General features: G+C 34.9%; 1 pseudogene; it reads left to right on the top strand.

Moving 5' to 3' along the window:
• The first annotated feature begins 21,009 nt into the window (after positions 1–21,009).
• On the top strand, positions 21,010–21,128 carry LOC120608806 (uncharacterized; annotated as a pseudogene).
• The last annotated feature ends 1,154 nt before the right edge of the window (positions 21,129–22,282 follow it).

The raw sequence follows: 22,282 nt of genomic DNA, 5'->3' as shown, positions 1-22,282 counted from the left end.
ATCACACTCTTTTTCTATTTATTTTTATTTTATTGTGTTTCTGATGTATTAGGGCCACCTGGAGAAATACTGTGTACATTACTGGCGAAACTTTTATACCCTCAGCTTGCTTGGTCATTGGATGCAGATTGCCCTGAGACAGGTATGACCATGGGCAAAGCAGTTCTAGGTAGATGAGACTGACTCTGAAGTTGCTGTCAGCTGAAGGTTCGTTGCTGACACATTCCTCTTAGCTGAGCAGCAAGTTAAACCTTGAAGAAGGACTTGGGTGGTGTATTGCTGTGTTCACCACATCCTGGTTCTGAGAAACTCGGGGAAGTCACGTCCTTAGACCTGCCAAATGGGGGTGGACAAGGTGGTTCTCTGTAATATCTGTTGCTTCGCAGCTGCTCTGAATTCTCTGTGTTTTTCTCAGCCACAGCTTTTCCTCTTTTCCCTGATGGGTGTTTATTTAACTTGCTTTAAAGTCACTGGAGAAGCTTGACTTACAGCTTTGATGTAAGGAGTGACTGCAAGCCCCTCAGCATGTAGCTGTTCACACATAAGCTACAGCCAGGCACAGCCCTGACAGAACCACAGGCCTCATTTCTGGCCCTGGAAGGAGGTCCCAATTAAATTGCATTCATGACTTCACGTTTAATTGAAACCTCTTGGTGTGCCACTACCATTGTTTCATCTTTCTACATCATTTTTTGTGGCTTGCAGGTTTGCATGCAGTTTTAACTCCTAGGCTTTCTGTAAGTAAATAGACCTAAAATTTCATTAATGCATAGTTGGCTGCCACTTCCACTTCTCTACATCCAAAAAAACGATGTCTCTGATATTTTCAACAAACACTTTTGTCCTTGAAGCAATTAATCAGATTTAGCTAATGCCATCATTTGACAAAAGTCCATAAGCAAAACAAAATTATTTTTCTTCTTTTACATTACCTGTTTCTTCAATCATCTCAATTAAGTTCTTAGGACCAATATCTAATGAAAGGAAGACAAATTTAGAAATGGATACAAGAGTAGTGCAATCCCAAATAGGTTTTTATTAAAAGAAATTATGTAATAAAACGAAGTTATATACATTGAATTTCCAAAGAACTGTAAACATCTCTTTACAATTAGATATTGTCAGCAAATAATTTAAAACAGTAATCTATGATCAAGATGTTTCAAACACTCCTAGATAATGGCAACTGTTTATTTTAACAATGCCTACTTAGGTTTAGTGCTACCAAATTTGCTTTAAAAACTCAGTGTGTCATGTGCCCTTTCCCAGTATTCCATTAGGGTATTGCTGGTATATAAAACTAAATCAGTAAAGATCCTGCATACTATGGATAATAGGAGACCATATTTCAGAGAACAGAAGAAAATTCCACTAGCTGCAATAACATAGCAGTTGGGTTGAAACTGAAAGATCATGACCTATACATGCTCCCCAGCTAACGCCATAGAGCATGGCAGGCAGGAAAATAAGGCAGAAGGGATTTGGACTCACCTCCACTCTCTGACCTTAGCTCTGAGAGACAGAAGAGTCACTGGCTATAAAAAGGTCAGCCTCCCTCCCCACCTCATATGTATGGATTTTTAAGTAAGCATGCCAAATGTACTATCCCCCTTCAAATTCTTAGCCTCCATCAGATATCTTCTTTTTTCATTCATGGCGGCAACCTGACAGTTGCACGGATGAAAGGAGAGGAGTACTGGGATGTATTATTTTCCAAGATGTATATTTGCTTCAGCTAAGAGGGTATATGTCTGGGAAGAAATGAAAAGAATGTGGAGTATGCAAGGAAGGCTTTCAGGGTAATATACCTGAACAAAATAATACCTCAGGCTGTATCCAATTTTCTTTTATAGTCAGAGAACTGGAGCCACACTAGAAGGCTCTGCACATCAGTGTGTTTTAGATGGAGATCAGGTCAGGATGCAAATGAATGGAAGAAGACTGAAGATAATCTACCTGTTCTGGTTGTAGGCCAAAGTAAGGTCTGAAGAGATGTTTCCTTGTTTAAGCATGAAAGAGAAAACAAAATAACACAAGACCTATGAAATATTCTCAAATTTACACTTTTCATGCCGTTATAACATAAGCATTTTTTAATGTTATTAGAGACTTACTTTAAACATCATTTAATGGCTTTGTATTACCCTAGACAGATGGGCTAACATTTTCTTAGTTATTTTCTTATTCTCAGATGTTTGTATTATTTTTCACTAATATAAATTAAGATGTAACAACTAAATCTGTGATGAGGATTCTACTATAATAAAAAGTTTTTGTTAGAAGAGAATTCTAGAACTAAGATTATTGGTGATTACTGGTTTTTAAATGGCTACACACTATCTAATTACTTTCTAAAATACTAGAGCACTTTTTGCTGCCACCACCAGTGTATGAGAATGCTTATTTTAGTGCCAGCGATGGGCTTCTTGCATTTGTTCTATTTTAATAACATAATTGGTAAAAAATTATGTATCATTGTAACCATTTTCTTAATTAACAGGAATTTTGAACATTTGCAGTTATTGGAAGCAATGATTATTATATTTTCTCTTTTCATAAAATTTCTGGTCATGTATTTCCATTTATTCTGCCAGTAAGATGTTCCTAGGGAAGATTTTAATGGTCCAATTTTCTATCCAGATAAAGGGGGAAGACAGTTTCGTGGCAGTTTAATGATAGGTTATATCTCTAAATTAAACCATAAAAGCCATGGCAATCTCCATTATTTTTGAAGGCCTATTTTTATAATTTAGATATTAATGGTTGGATATCAATAACCATAGTAATATTATTGATAGGTACTATTTATTATTTTTTCTATGTGTGTTTTAAGTATTAAATTAAAAAAATTATTTAAAGGAAGAACTATATTTTGTTTTGTTAATAGACAGAAAGAGCGATACTTAAATGGACAGAGCTAGAATTCAAATACAACATATCTGACTCTAAAACTCAGCTTCCATTCTTCTGGCGCAGTGCTTTACCACATTCACACGTGCAAGTCCTTTTCAGCTCTGTTTAGCTGTCAACATTATATAAATTTTAACTGGTGTTCTTTTAAAAACAATACTTCTTTTTTAAGAATGGAAGCAATATTAAAATTAATCACTTTCCCAGGAAAACCTAGTATTTTTGCTGGGTCACTAGTAAAAATAATTATAATGGCAGCAATAGGGAGTATTTGCAAGGTATTTCATTTTTTACAAACTGTTTCACATCCCCATATTTGCAATGTATTGTGAAATGAAAATGGAGTTTACAAAACAGCATGTATTTCTGATCCTACTTTTGTTATAAAATATTTATGTACACAAATATGTGCAAATACATGGATAGTCAAAAGATAAGTGTATATTCCAAAATGTATACTTTGAGGTTATGGGTAATTTTAAATTTTTTGGAGGGTCTCTTTATTTAAAAATATAATATTTATGTATTCTTTTTATAATCATTGCACTTAATTCTTTTTTATATTTTTAAATCAGCTTAAAGAGAATTAAAGGTAAACACTAGACTTAAACATTTTTTTAAATGGTTAATATATTTAATATATAAAGAACCTATATTATTTTATCAGAAACACAGGAAACCTATAGTGGAATAGTCAAAAATTATGATATTTCATCCTCATAATTATCTAAAGTAGATAGGACAGATTTTTTTTAACAGATGAAGAAATTCCAATATAGAGAAATTTGAGAGATTTTTCCCAAAATCAAACAATTAATAACTTATGAAGCCAGAACTATAATTAAAATTTTCTGAACATGAGTAGGCAGCTAAATCAATTGACTCCTAAATCAATTGATATTTCATTTTTAAGGACTAACATAGCCAAATAAAGCAGCTGTAGTCCCTTGTAACCAGAAAAATAAGGAGAAAATGCCCTGGAGAAAATGAAGTCAGAACTTGGAAAATCAAGTGGAGATGGGAACCCCCTAGGTCGCTATCTGCTGATGAGAGTGCTCTTTCAGGACACCCTGGAAAACCAGGAGTGTGGTGCCTATGGAAAGAACAATTCCAGCTGGCCTCCAGCCTCCCACGCTGGAGAGCCAGTCCTTGCTGGACGCACTCCAAATTACCCTGAGAGGCACCAGCCGCAACCGTGCTAGTGTGTCAGCTTCAGAGCCAGGCGTTCTCCTGACTCACATAAACATGGCCTGAATGTGCAGCTCCAGAGCCAAGTCTCCATTCCCGACTCACAAATTTCTGTTGAAATTGTTAGTTACTTCAAATCCAGTTGCTTAAAATGGCTTACTCTGCTTTGCAGACTTTCATTACTCTCTGTGTTTACGTAGCAGCTCTCTTAAGAAGTCATCATCCTGAGATGAGAGCACGCCTGCTCTAGAGAGAGTGGCACTTGGGTGAATCAGGTTAGCAGCTCCTTGGGCTTCTTCAGAGTCTGATATATTGTATTAGGCAAGCAGCTGGACCTAGTTCTCGTCTTCAATATCTAGAGAAGAGCTTCCCAAACACAAAATAGATTCAAATACTGCAAGTGATCCAGGCTGAGAGACACTCATGTGGGATCCAGGAGATAATGGGTATAAGGAGATTATGCTTCTTTATGAAAGTTTGGATTCTGGGTTGAGAAGAGGAGCAAATTACAACCTAGGAAATTTGGGTGGAGATTTTTAAGATAGTTACAGTTAGAGTTGGTCACAAGAGAGAGGGAAGTTGAAAACAGAGTAGTTTTCGAGTAAATAATACAGGATCTAGGGTCTTATTAAGGGTGACAAAAATATAAGTATTCTGTAGTGTTTGTTTTTCGTCTGTTCAGCATTCATTTCAGTTTCTTTTGGTAACAGCACCTGGATTTCCATTTGGAAATGCGATTTCTCCCAATAAATACAGTCTAACGTTCAAGGAAGGCCTTTTGGAAATTCTCTGCCTGGAATTTGAATTGAGTAGAATGATGAAAGGCTGTTAATTATTGGAGTTGACTCATTACAGCATCAGTCCCTGGGGCAACACTATATATTTCCTGCTACTTACACTTTCTGAGCAGTCTAGTTTCTGTATGTTCCGTGCCTGGATTCCAAGTCTTCCTTCAATCCTGTGAGCTTCCTTATATCCTTCCAATAAATTCCCTATTTGCTTCAAGTAGTCAGTATGTAGTGATCACAACCAAAGGATCTTACATAATACACTAATGCTCCAGATTAGGCGAAGTAATTAAAGATGAGCTTGTGATGTTCACAGTACTGGCACTATACTGAAACAATTGAGGCAATTCTATTTTTTAGAGGAGAATGAAGCTGTAACTAACTCCAAAACGTTAAAATGATCAGGAGTGGAGGTCATTGGAGGCAGACACAAAGAAGTAATTATTTATTCCATAATTTATTTAGAACTGGGCCTGAGAATGTGAGTTGATTTTTTCCCTTCCGTATTTTGTTATGAAAAAGTTTTCAAGCATGCAATAAAGTTGAAAAAATTTTACGGCGAATGCTCCTATCTATATTCTATTACTAACATTCCACCATACTTGCTTTGTACCTTATCTGGCTATAACTCTAATAATCTATTAATCCATCTTATTTATAACAATGCATTTCAAAGTAAATTGCGGACCTCAATTGACTGACATCAGTATACTGGATCATGTATGCATCATATACACATATATCATGTATATCATTAACAAGAGTTGACTCTTAGTTTATAGTTTTTGATGTAAAACTTACATGCAATGAAATGCAATAGTCGAGTGTTAATTTCCTGAGTTTTAACAGATGCATACACTTGTAGTATCCAAATCTCTATTAAGATATAGAATATTACTTTCACCCCAGAAAGTTCCCCCTGTTTCTTCTTAGGCAGTCCGTGCCCCTACTACCTCCTCTCTCCCAAAGTCAACCACTCTGATTTTTTAAGTCATAGAGTTGATTTCCTATAATTGGGAAACAGGTGAGCCAACAATACAGCAGCCTGGCTTGTAGGAGTACTAAAACATTAGTGAAAATGTAACTATATGGAAAAAATTGTATTTATCACAACTACTCTTGGGTAGAGTTCTATAGGTGGTTGAAGAGTGTTTTGCCTAAATATGCAGTTGGGGTGGGAGAAATTAGCTTCTAGAAAGCATGCTCTAGTCACAGCCAATGGGTCTGTGGTTCCAGGGAGTGCAAGGGAGGCTGAGGACTGCGACCCCAGTCCTCCGACTCAGCACCCGTCTATCTCTCTTTTAAGTAAAGGTTGCACACATACCTAAATAATATGTTTGGAGATACACAAATGATGAGCTACCTGCAGCGTCAGGTTATCTGTATGAGTCCTCAGCCATCTCTGTGCCTGAAATGAAAAGAAAACATGTGCTGAATAAATGTTGGGCAATTCTGTTTATGTCACTTTGGTTACTAACAGGGAGAAACGTACTAGGTCTTACTCATTTGCTAAAGAACTCTTGACTGAGAAGTTTGGAGAGGAGGAAGATGAGAGGATGGAATTTTAAATTCACAGTTGGTAGGCTCTGGACAATGGAAGGGGTGGACTGGAGTTGTGAACACAGAACATCCTTCCTTTTCTATATTCTCAGAGAAGGCTCCATGATGGTCTGTGGTTGTCACGAATGGTGAAACTCCAGTTCCTGCTGTTTTCTGTCTACTTTTCTGCTACTGTTTTCTGCTATTATCAGAAGGATGATCTGGATATTTAGCATAATTCAGTTTTGAGCTTGCCCCCACAGGGACAGGCAGGTTCTTTAGTTTTTTCAAAGGGTTGTCTTTACCTGAAAATCACAGTTACTGAGACTTATGTTATTTTCAGTAACACTGTTATATTTTATCATATATTTTATATTGTTTTTACCTTTATTGTTCAATTATAAAAAGTTTCCCAGGTTGCATCTTTTAAAATTAAATTAAAATTAAATTAGAAAATTATTTTCTAAGGGTTCCAAAGCACGTTGCTGAGTTAACTTGTGATGAGATGTTTAATTATTTTCTGACTCCTAGTCAGTTTAGGTTGTCTTCATATATTACTGGTATAAATAACATTTTTTTGCACGTATTATTTCTCTGCTTTAGCATTTATGTAGAAGTATGAAAGGAAGCTACCACTAAGGGCTATTACTGTTTGCTGAGGAAGACGTATGCCATGTGCTCAACAAACATAAGAACAGATAGTGAAGAATGAAGAAAGAAAGAAAATAAATAGTCCAGATAGCAGTGAGTGTCCACTACCTGTGCCATGTTTGGCTCTTCTCTATTCAACCAGGAACTCTAAGCCATGGGATCCTATTTTGCAGCAAATAACTACTATCCCTTGGAACTTAATATTTTAAATATTTTAAAACTTTTAATTACTTAAAATATTATTTGCTATTTTTAATTCATGCTGCTGCCTGTTTTACTTCCCTCTCTAATTTTGTATGTGATTTCAAAATTTTTATACTGTGTAAATGGTATAAATAATATATATTTCATCTTATCTTTATTCTTACCATATATGAAGATGCCACATTTATTGTACCTTCATCTATATTCAGTGTTTTTAAAAACAAAGTTATTAATATCACATATTTTGAAATAGCCCTTTAGAATAGCAATCATAGTACTATGAAGCAGGAAGACACAAAAGCATCTGGAAAAGTAGTTTCTGTCTTGTTGACTGCCTATTAAAAGAATTTATTGGTTTGTAACCCAGAGGTTGCTGACCTCTACAGTTGTCAGAAAGAGCACTTCCCTTTAATTCTCAATGAAAAGATCTAAGCCCTCATTATGTTTGACCACAGGAAAGTTAGGCTTTTCCCATTTTCTCCTCCCCAAGGTCTCTGGGACTCCCTATAGAATACTTGAGTATTTCCCAGATCATTCCTAGATTGCGAGGTTGGGCTAGTGACCTCCTTCTGGCCTGCATCTCTGATCTCTGGGTAATAACTTATTATATCTTAACTGGCTTCCTCAGTTACTTCAGCTCTCCCTGGACAGCTTCAACTCAAATATGGACATAGGCCCATTGATCAACACCCAGGCTGTAACGATCCCCCAAACTCTACTAACAGTACCAGAAAACAAAAGGAGATTCAACAAAGAAAAGAAAATACTTGATATTTGATGTGAGAATTTCCAAAATTTGTAAACTCAAACCTATTCCTCATTCCCAGGACCCTTCAGGGCAACTATCCTGTTACCATCACCCTGTTACCAAGTTTCAGAAACAGGTTCGTATCCTCCAAATGGGGTGCCTGTGACCTTGTGCCCTGCAGGAGAGGCTAGGCCTCTCAATTCCTCCACAATCCAGCAAAGGGAAAAATCTCCTGCTTCCCCACTCTACCACTGAGTTTTAGCCTGACAATCCCAATTACAAAATAAACAAAAATCTGTAAGTGAACTCTTTTATCTATAATGAAGACTTCATAAATTTTAAAGAGCAGATATTAAAAGACATAGAGATTGATTTTTAAAAATACATTGAGCAAAACACTCATCCACAAGGAAATTTAAAAAATACTCTATGAAATAAGTATTGATTCGAAGTTGAAATTCACTACTAAAAGTGAATACGAGAGTAACGTATCATAAAATATAACAGCGTTATTCAAAGTATCGTTAAGTCACAGTCACTGTGATTTGGAGAAAACTCTAAAGAATAAATCTAAAAATTACTAGAATTAATAAGATAGCTATATAATGGGCCTATATTAAAGAAAAATGTGTCCAGAATTAAATGTTTTTAACTATTTGCCATTATTAAAAGGTAATTAAAAGGTATAATATGGAAATTAAAGGTTTACAAAGAAGAAAATATTTAATAATAAGAACTGTGGTAATCTAATGAATAAAGTTATCAAATTTACTAAGTTATTAATCTTACTATTTATGCATTTCTTCTTTCATTCCACAATTATCTTTGCAGGTCTGTATTCCAAAGCACATTTAGCACTGGGAGTCATACATCAGTGAACACGACAGATGTAGTCTCTGCCTTCATGGAGATTACCACCTATTATGGGGTATGTACATTTAAAAAATTTGCATACTTAAATAATAACATGACTAATTAAAACTGAGAATTGCAGGATATGTGATAGGGACTCCTTACACATGTGAAAACCAGGAAGTGCGAGATAGTGGCCTATTCGAGGAATTCAAAGAAGGCCTTGGTGACTGTGTGTAGAGAAGGAACAGGAAAGTGAACTAGGGTTGCAGAAGGAGGGCAGGCCTTGACCATGTGGGGCCTCGTTGACCATATTAAAGATTCTGACAGTTATTCTAAGAGCAATAGGAAGCCTTTGAGAGGTTTATGAGGGTTTAAAAAAATATAATGACAGGAAAAAACCTGTATGTCCAGAAGGGAGAAGGCTTTAGAAATTAAAACCAGAGATATGAAATATGTTTTATTCGGAATTTTTAGTGACATAGAAAAATGAAGATAAGTAAAGTAAAATTTAATATTAATTATGATATCAACTATGTTAATATATGTACATGAATAGAAAAAGCTAGCAATGATAATCCATGATTGAGGGTTTCAGTGAATCTTATTTCTTTTATAGTTTTCTGGATTTCTATGTTTTCCATAACAAATATGTATTAATTTTACAAATCTAGGAAAATATTGTAATAGTTTAATTTCCAATCCCTTCTGAATTAGTAGCTTATCAAATAATTTATTTGTGGACCCAATAAAAGTAAACTTGAGAGTAAGACTTTATTCATTTATGTCTTCTTTAACTTTATTTTAGTATGGATGACCTTAACACATATGTGCATGCGATTCCCACATCTGGGAACTTGGTAACTTGTACCTTAAGAGTGAGCAGGTGTGTGCAGAAAAGAATTAACATTGCAGGCCTGAGCCTGCTATCACTTGGAAATTCCTGCTTGCAAGGTGGCTTTTTGGTATCTGGGAACTTGGATTTTTAGAAGATTCCTACCATTCCCAGAACTCATAACAGTGGTTCCCTGTACCTAGAGAGTTTGTACAAATAATGTGTTTTTTGCTGAATACCTGCTTTCCTTCTGGTCTGGAATTTTAGAACATACTAGGCGGAGAAGGTGCATGTGTGACCAACCCCCAATAAAAACCCTGGACACTGAATCTCTAATGAGCTTCCCAGGAAGACATCTCACACATGTTGTCACAACTCGTTGCTGGGGAATTAAGTGTGTTCCATGTGACTCCACTGGGAAAGAACTCTTGGAAGCTTGTGCATGGTATCTTTCAGCCTTCAGTTTGATATTTTTGCTGTAATAAATCATAGCCATGAGTATGGCTTAATACTGAGTCCTGTGAGTCCTCCAAGCAAATTATCAGACTTGGGGGTGGACTTGGGGACGGGAGACACAGTGAGCCACCTAAACCCTCATGTTGCTGAAACTCTTATTCGAGAATTGTGTTTTTAATTGACTGTTAAAAAGCATTTAAATATAAGAATATATGTGAAGAAATATGCTGATTCAATCATTTTAGTAAAATGTGACTATATTTTAATTTGCATATGACAACACAGAAATAGTTAAACTTGTGCTCATTCACAGTGAGCATATTACTGACTTTGGGCATTGATGATTCAGTGACAGAACAGTTGCATTTGAAAACAAAAATTTCTAAATAACTTCCTATTGTTCAGGTCATATAAAACCTAGTAGTTTCTACCTTATAATTTACCATATTTTCCTATTTTGCTCAAAAGTTATTTGAATTCAACACAGTATAGAGTTTAAGCGTCAAAATTCATGTGTCATATTTGTTTTCAAAACATGCACTATGGAAACTCTAGAAATATAAAAAGCAGGCAAGGTATGAAAACATTCATTACCTCACCATGAAGTGACAAACATTGCTAATATTTTTGCATACATATTAGCAATCTATCCTTGCCTCTTCCAACTCCTTGTCTTTTATGAGCATATACATAGTACATTTTTTACAAATTGGAATATGTATATATGTGGGTATCTATGTGTAGTCCTACTTTGTTTCACTTCACGATAAATTATGAATATTTTCATGTCAGAAAATATCCTTCTGGAGCAAAACCTCATTTGCTGCAGTGTTCTATTTTATAAATGTTCTACATAATCAACTAATCTCGTCTAATGATACGTTTAGGCAGTTCCTCGAATTTTAGTATTTAAAAATACTAAATACTAATACTGCTATTACATCTTTGATCCAGATTTTTGAAGGATGATATTTTAAAAGAACTATGGAAATACATAAAAGATAAAAAGTATAAAAATATGAAGTGTATAAAAATATAAAAGATTAAATTCTAAAGATAATATAATTGAATATTTACATAATCTTGGAGGAAGACTTTTGTAAAAGAGCATAGTTTCAAATAGTGGCAGAAACTATAATTAAAGATTCTTATCTTTGTCTACTTAACAAATAGAAATATATTTACTATATAAAAAAATCATAAATAGTTTAAAAGATGACAAACTGAGAACAAACAGAAACAAAGGAACTGAGAAAACTATTTGCAACCCATATAACAGATTAAAAATAATGGCCATAATATAAGTTTATTAGAAAAAAATTAACATAACAACCGATAAATGGAAATTAGTAGGGAATTTGCAATGACCGAGAAAAATATGAAAAAGTTTTCGACTTCATTATCAAAGATATAAATGCAAATTAAAATAACACAAATATAACTAGGCTTGTTGTTATTTCACATGTCATTTCATAATATATACAATATTAAATCATGGTGTTGCCCACCTGAAATATAATGTTATATGTCAATTATATCTCAACTAAAAAATAACACAAATATATTGGTTCTATCTTGCTAGATTAACTACAGTGAAGAATTAGAAGACCTATTGTGAGCAGTGGTACAAGGAAAAACTCTTACCACTAGTGGGAGTATAGACTAGCATAATTTTTGGCATTCACTAGACCCCCAGATTTTTGTTAATAAAAATGCATGAAAGTAAGCTTCTAGGACTGATTGTTAAAAAAAATGTTTTGTGAGTAAATAGGCAACATTGTTCATAAGAAGGTAACTTGTGTTTTGTGTCCTATCAACCCCATTTTCTTCTCTGACAGGGAGCCAGGCTGGTAGGTAAATTCAATAGACGTTGCATCTTCATCAGGGTATATGACAATATGCTTATAACGAATAGAGAGAATTACAGTTTTAGGTAAACAAAAAAAAAAAAAGAGTTCTGTGGATGTTAGTTGTTGTTGGGCCTCATTCTAGACGTATTGAATCAAAATCTCTAGAGGTGAGTCCAGGGAATTTTCAAGCTACCCAGGTGCCTTTTAAATGCACAAAAGTCTGAGCACCTTTGGGCTAGATGCCAGAAACATGATGTGAGCTAATTAATGCATAAGGAGATGTTCATATTATTTGTAGTCTTTGTCCCTTAAGATGTTCTGATAATTCTCATCAGTGACTTGGACCATGATCTAAGGGTTGTTCCTTACACATTTTCAGATATCACAGAGTTTGCAAAGTTAATGAATACCTTTAATGATTGTATTAAATAAGGATGAGACAACTTGATTGAGATGAAATAATGGAAATAAAGGTAAGGTTATATCCTTTATATTAAAAGGGAACTGCACAAGGCACGAGGTGTTAGATACAGTTTGGCTTAGCAAGTACTGATTATGAATAGGTCATAAGGGCTTTACTCATTAGTTTTGACTCAATATGAGTCAACATTGCGAATTAGCTGCCTCAAGGGCTAATACAATTTTAGGATACTTTAATGTAAACAAAGTAACCAGAATAACCACATCCTATGTATTCAGGTTAGGTGCCAAACTCTAGGGAGGCCATTCATAAATTTATCTATATTCAGAGAAAATCAACGGGTTGAAAAAATGACTGGAAATCATGCATCTGAGGATACATTGAAATAAGAGGGATTTTTAGCCTGATATTGAATAAACTAGTATTAGACAAGGGGGTGCATAAAGTATTTAGTTTTTAATTTGCTTTTTTGTTTGATTTATTGTTTTGCCATTATAAAAGCAATTTATATTATTTTAAAAATTAAAAATAAAAAATGCCTCACTGCATATGCTTTTAAACATTGTAGCATTTCAACCCACATACCTAATTTTATATCCAGGTGCATTAATTCTATACTTCAACCATCTTAAGTTTTATAATATTTTCCAGATTTTTTTAAATGATTTATTCATGTTTATTTTCCCAAGTGAAATTTATAATCATTCTGTCAAGTGAAAAAAAGTCTTTTTAATATTTTGATTGGATCTGCACTGGGATTTATGGATTAATTCAGAAAAGGTTGATATCTTCACAGTATGAATTTTCCTGTCCCAAATAAGACAGCCTTTATTTTATGTCTTTCTACAGAGTTAAGTTTTAAAATTGAGATATAGTTCAAATATCATCAAATTTATCTTCATTGAAGCATATAAGTCAGTGGATTTTAATATATTCAGAGAGTTGTATAATTATCACCACTATCTAATTCCAGAACATTTTCATCTCCCTAAGAAGAAACTCCCTACCCCTTAGCAGTCACTCCCCAATCCCCCTCCTCCAAGCCCCTGACAAACATTAACCTACTTTCTGATTCTATGGATTTGCCTATTCTAGACATTTCCTATAAAAAGAAGCATATAATATGTGGCCTTTTGTATCTGGCTTCTTTACTTAGCATAATGTTTTCAAGGTTCATCTATGTGAAGCATATATCAGTACTTCATTCCTTTTTAAGGCCGAATAACATTCTGTTTGTGGATATACCACATTTTGTTTATCCATTAGTCAGTTGATGGACTTTGAATGATTTCCACTTTATGACTATTACAAATAATTCTGCAATGAACACTGTGTACAAGTTTTTGTGTGAACATTTATTTTCAATTTCCTTTGTATATAGCTAGAAATAGAATTGCCAGGTCATATGGTTACTCTGTGTTTAACTTTTTGAAGGATGGCCAAACTGTTTCCTAAAGTGACTATGCCATTTTACAATCTCATCAGTGATATACAAGGGTTCAGATTTTTTTCACATCTTCACCAACACTTTTTATTGTCTATTTCATATATATATTATAGCCATTCTGTTGCATGTGAAGTGGTATCTTATTGTGATTTTTGTTTGTATTTCTTGATGGCTAATGATGTTGAGTAGATTTTCACATACTTATGGGCACATATGTGTATTTCTTTTGAGAAATGTCTGTTCAAATCCTTTGCCATTTTTCAGTTGGGTTATTTGCTGAGTTGTAAGAGTATCCTGGGGACAAGTTTCTTATCAGATATATGATTTGTAATGTTTTCTCCCATCCTGTGCGTTGTCTTTTCACTTTCTTGCTAGTGTCTTGAAACACATAAGTTTTTAATTTTTATGAAGTCTAATTTATTCATTTTTTTATTTTGGTGTTTGAACTTTTGGTATCATATCTAAGAAACCATTGTCTAATCCAGGTCATAATATTTACGTTATGCTTTCTCCTAAAAGTTTTATAGTTTTAGCTGTTATATTTAGGTCTTTGATTCATTTTGAGTTAATTTTTGACATGATGTAAAGTAGGGGTCCAAATTCATTCTTTTGCATGTGAATATACAAATGTCTCAGCAGTACTTAGTGAAAAGTCTGTTCTTTGACATTGAATTATATTGACACTCATCAAAAATCAGTTGACCATAAATATATGAATTTATTTCTAGGCTCAATTCTATTGCATTGATCTGTATGTCTATCCGTATTCAAATGTGATACAATCTTGGTTACCGTCACTTTGTAGTAAGTTTTAAAATTGGGAAATGTAGATAGAGTAGCACAGTGGAAATGTACTGGTCTCATAAAATTGGGAAGCGTGGGTCCTCCAACTTTGTACTTCTTTTATAAGATTGTTTTGGTTATTATGGATTCTTTGCATTTTAGAATCAGCTTGTTGATTTCTACAAAAATAAAGGCAGCTAGAATTTTGATAGGGATGTCAATGAATCTATGGAATGATTATTAGAGAATTTCCCTCTTAACAATATCAAGTCTTGAACTCCATTACCATTTATATAATAAGGTCTTAAAGACCTTATTTCGATGATGTGCTGTAGTTTTCAGTGGTCAAATCTTGAATTTCTTTTTAAAACTTTATTCCTAAGTAATTTATTTTTTGATACTATTGTAAATGGAGGGTTTTTTTTGTAGTTTCATTTATCCTCATCTTTTGTGCTATTGTTATATTCTACATATGATACAAAACTACAACACAATGCCATTATTCTTGCTTAATTTAAATTGTCAGTGTCTTTCACAGAAATTAAGAAAGGAAAAAAGTGCTAATTTTGTATTTGCTCAAATAGTTACTGTTTCCAGTGTTATTTATTTCTTTGTGTTGACACAACTCTTCCACTGATACAGCATTTCCTTCAGCCTAGAGAACTTTTTTTAGTATTTCTTATAGTGCTGGTCTGTTGGATACAAATTCTATTAGCTTTCCTGTATCTGAAAATATCTTTATGTTATTCTCGTCTTTAAAGGATATATTCACGGGTTTAAGAATTTTAAGTAGACTTTTTGTCTGTTTGATTAGCATTTTAAAGATGACATTCTCTTGTCTCCTAGCCTTCACTGTTTATGATAGAAAGTCAGACATCATTTTTATCCTTGTTTTCGTGTATTTAATGTATTTTTTTCTTCTATAATGTCTTTTTAAGTTTTTCTCTTCAGTAGTTTGTAATATACCTAGCTTTGATTTTGATTTTTTTTTTTTTTAAGTTTATGCTACTTAAAGTTGACTGGGCGCTTGGATCTGTAGGTTTTTGAGTAACACCAGTTTTAGAAATTTTCAGCCATTACCTCTTCAAATATTTTTGTCCATTGTTCTCCTTATTCTTAGGGTGTAGCTTTTACGTAAGGTCAAAGTCCTTGTTCCTAAGACATGACATTTCTAGAGTCTCAACTTAATATTCAGGATTATCAACAAGGCCTGTCAGTACTGGCTGGGCTAGAAATCCAAAATTCTCAGGCCCGGGTAACCAGTCGTCTCTTGGTTCTGTATCATCTATTCTTTGCTGGGCCCTGTGGAGTCTCACCCTGTATATATCTAAAGCCCAGCTTTTGTCCAGTAACCCACCTGCCATCCTGTTAGACTTCAGAACCCTTCCTGTGTGCAGTTCTTCTCTTGAACCATGATGCACAAATTCCAGATGCTCCAGTAGCTTCAAACTCTAATCCCTGGCTCATTAGTTCAGTGAAACTACTGTCCTTTGCTTGGACTTCATCCCCCTACTCAATCATCTGGAAATAGCCCCCAAGTAGCAGTCTAGGAAAAATATGAATTTTATCTCATATATTTTTCTTGAGGATCATGATCCTGCATTGCTTGTGGCGTAATACCTCAGAGCAGTTGCTGTATGTATTTTGTTGTTTTAGAATTGTTTAGGGTGGTTACTCAGTCATGGCCAGAAATGCAACCTGCTTTTTCCTCTTAAATACTTTAGAGTATACAAAGTGTGGAGTCAGACACAGCTAGCCAGCAAATTTAGATGCCCACAGGAGAAATCTATATGTATTTCTTTTGAAAGCATGCAAGCCAAGCAAAGCGTTCAAAGCATGTTTTGACCTGTTATAGTTTATGAGCCACTGGTAGAAATTTGTATTTGAATTCTGGCTTTGACATCTTAGTCTCTCTAAGCTTTAGTTTCCTCGTTTGTGAAATGAGAATTAATAACATTTAATTCACAAGGCTGTTGTAAGATTTAAATGGAATAAATACAAGTAATGCTTGGCACATAATATTGATTTAATAAATGAAGCTCATCTAGTAGTTAGTTTTATCCACAGGTTCTGGATCCATCAACATCTCAAGTCAAGTGAGTTAAGTCTGGCTACTGGGACCGATGACTACCTTCCTCAAAGAGACTACTAAGCCCAGATCTTGCATGTTTCTTATTCCTTTTCAACTGGTCAAAGCATAAGCGAAGTCCCCCTCATGCTTGCTGCTTCCTTACTCTTGAGCTGGTTGCTTTATATTTACCCACTTCCCAAACTCTCTTGTTCTGTCTAGAACTGCTGCTCCATGGCCAGCGACATCTATCTTCATATTTTTAACCTCTTGCCTGAGTATCCCTTCCTTGCCTTTAGTGAAATCTGACTCTTACTTGTGAAGACTCGAAGCTCTTATAAGTGGCTGTGGCTGTTTACGTTCACAAACCCTTTATGTATACCTTAGGACCAGAAGGTAGGGCTGGTGTCTTCCTAGCTTACCATTGTCACCTTCATTTTTCCATCATCTTGTAAAAACCCTCTTTGAGGCGTTTTACATTAAGCTTTATTACCCTCTACCTTATTGCTTGCTATCGTACACCAACTTTCCCAGTCATTTCCCCTGCCATTCATCTAAAACATAATCTACATTTCATTTCCTCCCATCTTTTTACATTACGTGTGGATGATGATGACATAAATGACCCATTCTTTGCCATTATCTCTGAACTCCTTAATTTCCTAATCAGTCGTGATGTCCTCCTCTCTTCTTCTGGCATGCACTCTCATGCTAATTATTAGCACTTATAATTGATCCATTTAAAAAGTCAGTACTACATAATCACTATCTGTAACCACAATCTCCTTTTCTTATAGTTGCTGTTCAACACTTTTACTAGAGTTTTATTCAACCTCTCCAAAGCACATAATCCAATAAATCCATCTTCTTTTTTCTTTATTTCTCTATCTCCAGTTTAGAGTTTAAGGCTCATGAGTTCAAAAAGACTCCTTCCTGTAGCCAAAATTCTCTTTTACCTGTTTTGTTCATCACCTTGAGATTTCTGATCCTCGATGAATCCACATATCTGTTCCTTCCATGTCTGCATCAAGTGCTGCAGGAGGAAGTCACATAATAGGTCACAATGGTTCAGCTATAAAATCATAATTTATTCACCCATTCTCCACAACGGCTATGTCAAACTTCCTACTTTCCTTTCTCCCACTCTGAAGTTTTGTACAACTAGAGTGATGAAATCTGGACCTTACATTATACAAGGCATAGATAGGGGCTTCTGCTAATAAACTTGAGCAAATGTGTGGAGATTCTCAGTTCCAGTCCATACATGGGTGACATATTCCCAGTGCTCAGTTTGACAGAGTGAACCCGGTTCTGGCTCAGCACAGCATTTGAGACATGGTTTCAGTTTCCTTCACCATCTGGCACTAGAATCCCAGCCCCAAGGGCCTGCATCTCATTTGGATCTTCTGTATACTTCCTGACTTCAGCTCCCACTAAATGTTATGGATTCCCTCCCTGTTTCTCATTCCTAATACCTCTCTCTCTCTCTCTTTGGATCTCTGGCTCTGTATTTTTAACATTTTTATTTATAATTTTAATACAGCATTCATATTCATTAGGATGGGAGAGAATTATTTGTAGCGTGTACATTTTTCTGTGTTGACCTAGAAATCTAAACCTCTCTTTCGTAGCAGATGTACTTTATTTGTAACAGATGCAGTTTTTTATTTGTTTGTATGATTATTTGATTTGATTAATGTCTATGTCTTCCATTAGACTCAAAACTTCGTTAGGGCAGAGACATATCTACTTTTGCTTACTGTGTATCCCCAACACAGGTCACAATTCTTGCATTTTATAGGCATTCAGTAGTTGATTAAATGAATAATTTATTTTATTATTACATATGTAACAATGTCTTTTAGCATCCTAGACCGGTGCTTTTCTTAGAACATTCCTCTTACCTCATCAATCTAAAACTTTCCCTCCCTTAAGGCTCATGCTGTTTGGATCAGGTCATTCTCAAATTTTGCTTGTCAGCTTCAGATTTCACTGGATGTTAGTCACTTATAATCGTAAAAATATACTGCAATCATCTGAAACCACGCTTGACCATCATTCAGCGTGCCATTGGTTACAATGCACAGAAAATCCTAGTTTAATTTGCCTTAAAAGATAAGGGAGTTGTAATCCACATAATAAAAGTTAAAATGTAAGACAGCTTTAGGCATATCCATCAGGGCTGATTTTGTTTTTCTGTGATTCACTTGGGCTCTGTCCTCCTCTTGGTATTGGCTTCATCCTTAAGCTGGTAGCAAGTTACCAAGACATGATAGCATCTGAAGGAAGAAGAGGGCTGGGTTACCCCCCACCCTGATGTCTGTTTCATTACTATTCTATAGTAATGAAAAACATTCTCAGAAGTTCCCCAGCAGACATTCCCTCATAACACCAAGACTAAGTTACAGGCCTAGTCCTCAACCAGTTCTTAGTGGCAAGACTGAGATGACCATGTTTAGCTTAGTCTAATCATTTAGGATAGATTGGAAGTGAAGGGGTGGGCAGCCATTTTGACTTCCATAACTCTACATTTAAAATCTAATTTGAAATTTCAATTCTGATTGCACTTCCTGTTCTTTCCTCTTTCTCACTCCTTGACCTCCATTCAACCTCTTCGTCTTTACTGAATCCTGTAGTCTATCAATACAACTCGGTTTTACTAATATATCAGCCCTCAACTGGCAGCACTATTTTCCTTTCCTGGTCTGACATTCATTTCTACAGGACTCTTTGGCACATTCTATTCCTTTTCTTTAGCCACAACAGCCAGATCAGTCCTTCGTCAGTCTTGGATTACTACAATTAGCTTTCTTCATTCTTTGTCTTGAGTTGCCAAGCCTTGCTGGAAAAAATCCGTATAGTTCCACAAGTTTGTATTATTGTAAATTCATAGACGTTAAACCGAACCTGGTCCTTACTGTCACACAGCAGTTCCTGGCCTCTTTTTAGTCAATTCCACTTACAGATAGTGGACTGTATCTTGATTCACTAGGATGTATGACTTTGGGCAAGTCACTTAACCTCTCTGAATCTCAGTTACTTAATTTTTAAAGTGAAAACAGCAATACTTACATCAAAAGATTCTTTTAGGACTAACAAGGCAATGTATGTATGTAAAGAAATTTGTGTACTGCTGGGCACGTGGTACTCAATTAATGCTTACCTGTGTCTTAATGGCAAATCCTTAACTGTGCTCCTCTCTTCATGTTCTCTACCTTGAATCTGCTTTCCTTCCCCATTGCCCTCTACTCAACAATTGTTTTGATTTTTAGAAGTCAACATTTGTGGATTTCTTGGTTTCCTTTCATCTCCTAGAATACCAGGAACTATATTCATTTTTTATACCTGTGGCACATAAACTATCCAGTGTTTGTTCCATTGGATTTAAAGTGTCCTTATTTGTTATGATTCCATGATACAAGGAAAAGATAAGGGGGCAGGAATGACAATGCAGTAGTTTCGAAATTAAGCTAAATATTTACTTGTGATAGTTGCTGAAAAAAATCCTCTGGTTTTCAAAATCTGCCTGAAGGAGACTTGGGAATCAGAAGATGTCTAAATGAAAAGACTCATTTAGCTCTGATAATTAGCAACATAAACAAAAAACAGATGAATAAGCTGGCTTTATTTGTAAATAACCATTTATGGTCCAAATAATTTCCCCTCTGTGACAGAGCCTTCCATGCTCAATATTGTAACATTTCTCAAGCATAAACAATAACACCAACTGATTACAGTCAAAGATCAATGTGTTTTATGATAGCAATACGGAGGGAGAATAAGCATTCTTCTACTAACTAAATACAACTGACCTTCTTGGGGGCAGAATTAGAGTATAATAAATATGTTTTTCAACATACACCCAAACTGAATTTCTATGGCCAATTCTGATATTAAATTAAATTTATTTTCATGAAATAAGCTTGGATTTAGGAGAGAACATTAGAATGATGTTATTTTCATGAGGATATTTATTCTAATAGTTGTATTTTAAGCTATCTTGGTATAGATATTGAGAATTTAGTAAAGGAAGCTTGCGAGTTCAAACTCCTTTGAAAAATCATTTTCTCAATAACCTTTTTACCTCAAGAATATCTTTTTTATTTCTGTTCCCTCAGACGTGAATATATAGACTTTCGTAAGCCACTGGTCTTCATCGGATTTTAAGAAGGGAAGAGGCCTCTGGTAATTTCTGAAATGTGAGTATATTGGCAAAGTAAAATCAAACTGGTTATGAGCCAGACATCTTACCACTTAAAAAAATCTTCAGTCTACATCCATGCCACCCTGAACAAGCCCGATCCCATCTGGTCTCGGAAGTTAAGCAGGGTCAGGCCTGATTAGTACTTGAATGGGAGACCACCTAGGAAGACCAGGTGCCATAGGTGTAAAAATAAAAAAATAAGGAATCATAAGCTGACAAGGTCCTTGCAATCTGTGAGGTCAACCAAGGGTTGCTTTGCGTAGAAAAAAAAAATCTTCAAGTGATTATCTACCTTCTACACAAAATTTCATGTACATATTACATGAAATCCATTACAGTGATCCATTCTTAGCATTTTATCTTCAAAGAAATGTGTACAAATATGTACAAATTCCCAGCACATATGTGCCTCACCCTGATAGCACTATTCTCTGTGGGTTTATAGATGACCCCATCCATTGTCACCATATGCCATACAACGTTTCTTCTAAGAAATGAAAGAAGTTGTCCAAGGGTCTGCCCAAGAAATACACAAGTATTACCATGTACCTCATCCCTAGAAGTGGTGAAAGACCTCTTGAAGGGAGTTGGGTGATAAAATCCTGCAAATTAAGATATTTTCCTGCAGGATGCAGCATATGCTTTAAATCAGAATTAATCTCTTGTCTTATAATTCTTTAGGCTTTCTAAAACATCTGGTCACTGTTTCTTTCAGAGCTATAAGATTTAGCTTGTTTTAGGTCACCCCTTAAGATGATTTGAGCATTCTTCAGGAACCCTCATTCATGTAGATGCGAAAATCATATATTTAAAGTCCCTCAGATACCAGATGTTGGTCACAATCAATAGCAACAACTTGTTCAAAGTTTTTAGTAGTTTGACCAAAACAATGCTAACATTTCTCAATACTGTTGTGCTATTGTTAGTGTCTAATTTTAAATGTTTCATCAACATGTATGTAAACACTTATGAATGTTATTTATTCATTTTTAAATAGACCCTTTATTAATGTGTATTGCCTTCTTAGACCCAGTTCATGCTTTTTGCCTTTAATTCAAGTTAATCTGACATTAATATTGTGACCGTTCCTTCATTTTTGCTAATATTAGCTTGATATCTTTTACCGTATTTGTTATTGTAGCCATTTTTGCATTATTTTTGCTTTGGATTTATTTCATATAGATGGAATATAGCTGGACTTTGTTCTCTGACACATTTCCTAGGGGAAGTGATTCAATTTATATTTATTATAGTTGATTTATTTTTTCTTGTTTCTGCCATTTTTGATTTGTTTTTTTTTTTCATTTTCTGTGTTTTCTGTCTTTTGCTTTATGGCGT

This window comes from Pteropus medius, unplaced genomic scaffold (genome assembly GCF_902729225.1).
Source record: "Pteropus medius unplaced genomic scaffold, Ma_sr-lr_union100, whole genome shotgun sequence".
Lineage (NCBI taxonomy): Eukaryota > Metazoa > Chordata > Mammalia > Chiroptera > Pteropodidae > Pteropus > Pteropus medius.
Note: the sequence above shows the minus strand (reverse complement) of the source record. Positions and strands in the feature narration are given on the sequence as shown.